This window comes from Bison bison, unplaced genomic scaffold, assembly GCF_000754665.1.
Source record: "Bison bison bison isolate TAMUID 2011002044 unplaced genomic scaffold, Bison_UMD1.0 scf7180017864479, whole genome shotgun sequence".
NCBI classification, from domain to species: domain Eukaryota; kingdom Metazoa; phylum Chordata; class Mammalia; order Artiodactyla; family Bovidae; genus Bison; species Bison bison.
Window position 1 is genome coordinate 275,980 of NW_011495039.1, and position 2,423 is coordinate 278,402.

Genomic DNA, 2,423 nt, shown 5'->3' on the forward strand with positions numbered 1-2,423 from the left:
AAAGTGAAAAAGTTGGCTCAAAGCTCAACATTCAGAAAATGAAGATCATGGCATCTGGTCCCATCACTTCATGGGAAATAGATGGGGAAAAGTGGAAACAGTGTCAGACTTTATTTTGGGGGGCTCCAAAATCACTGCAGATGGTGATTGCAGCCATGAAATTAAAAAACGCTCACTCCTTGGAAGGAAAGTTATGACCAACCTATATAGCATATTCAAAAGCAGAGACATTACTTTGCCAACAAAGGTCCGTCTAGTCAAGGCTATGGTTTTTCCAGTGGTCATGTATGGATGTGAGAGTTGGACTGTGAAGAAAGCTGAGCACCGAAGAATTGATGCTTTTGAACTATGGTGTTGGAGAAGACTCTTGAGAGTCCCTTGGACTGCAAGGAGATCCAACCAGTCCATCCTAAAGGAGATCAGTCCTGGGTGTTCATTGCAAGGACTGATGGTAAAGCTGAAACTCCAGCACTTTGGCCACCTCATGCGAAGAGTTGACTCATTGGAAAAGACTCTGATGCTGGGAGGGATTGGGGACAGGAGGAGAAGGGGAAGACAGAGGATGAGATGTCTGGATGGCATAAACTGACTCTATGAACATGAGTTTGAGTGAACTCCGGGAGTTGGTGATGGACAGGGAGGCCTGGCGTGCTGCGATTCATGAAGTCACAAAGAGTTAGACACTACTGAGCTACTGAACTGAACTGAACTGAACCCTCTCTGAGGCCAGATTTGTTTGCCACCTCCAAAACATGAAAAACAGTGCTTTCTAGACTCCTGAATTGTTAGACACCAGATCTCGTTAGACTTTTTCCTGATTTAAGTGTTTTATAATTTAGTAGTTGAGCCGTGTTTTATATGTGCTGAAATATTATAGTTTCCTTTATACAGATAATAAAGTATCCTAGACCTAATAACTGCTGCTGCTGCTAAATCGCTTCAGTCGTGTCCGACTCTGTGCGACCCCATAGACGGCAGCCCACCAGGCTCCCCCATCCCTGGGATTCTCCAGGCAAGAACACTGGAGTGGGTTGCCATTTCCTTCTCCAGTGCATGAAAGTGAAAAGTGAAAGTAAAGTCGCTCAGTCGTGTCCGACTCTTAGTGACCCCATGGACTGCAACCTACCAGGCTCCTCTGCCCATGGGATTTTCCATGCAAGAGTACTGGAGTGGGGTGCCATTGCCTTCTCCAACCTAATAACTGGGTGCACAGATATCAAGACAAGCTGGTGTCATCCTAGTGTTCATAACTATTTTATTTCTGTCATTGTAGGATGGTTAAAAAACACAGTTAGGTCAGATGGAATGCTCAAGAGTAAGCTGTGGATGGTTGTTGATCTTTGGAAGCTCAAAAATTATTAGAGGTGCTTTGTAATGACCAAATTGACCTAGTTATTCACTGTTTCAAGAACCTTTGTTTAAGACTTTGACAGGTTAACATTAGTAAAATGATCATTGGATAGAACTGGGGAGTCTTGGTTAAGATTTCCTGCTACTAACTCAAAGTAGGGGTGTTGAGAATGAGAAAAGATGCTCTGGAAATGATATACACACGTGTCCACTGAACTTTTCAGGGAAACTGAAAATAAGTGTGGACTATGGCACTGCCCATTCTCAAGTTTATTATAAATTTAGCTGGTTAGGGAATAATTTTAAAATATAAATTGGGTGAAGAACTTTTGTGCCAATGCAGTGATTTTTGTGTACAGTATGTAAGTAGTTTCTTTAAGAATTGTTATTCTTAAATTTATAAGTTAACTCACAATCTCTCTATGTTATGTATGCCATTAATGTTGTAGTCAGATCAGATCAGATCAGATCAGTCTCTCAGTCATGTCTGACTCTTTGCGACCCCAGGAATCGCAGCACGCCAGGCCTCCCTGTCCATCACCAACTCCTGGAGTTCACCCAGACTCACGTCCATCGAGTCAGTAATGCCATCCAGCCATCTCATCCTCTGTTGTCCCCTTCTCCTCTTGCCCCCAATCCCTCCCATCATCAGAGTCTTTTCCAATGAGTCAACTCTTCGCATGAGGTGGCCAAGGTACTGGAGTTTCAGCTTTAGCATCATTCCTTCCAAAGAAATCCCAGGACTGATCTCCTTCAGAATGGACTGGTTGGATCTCCTTGCAGTCCAAGGGACTCTCAAGAGTCTTCTCCAACACCACAGTTCAAAAGCATCAATTCTTCGGCACTCAGCCTTCTTCACAGTCCAACTCTCACATCCATACATGACCACAGGAAAAACCATAGCCTTGACTAGATGAAACTTTGTTGGCAAAGTAATGTATCTGCTTTTGAATATGCTGTCTAGGTTGGTCATAACGTTCCTTCCAAGGAGTAAGCATCTTTTAATTTCATGGCTGCAGTCACCATCTGCAGTGATTTTGGAGCCCCCAAAAATAAAGTCTGACACTGTTTCC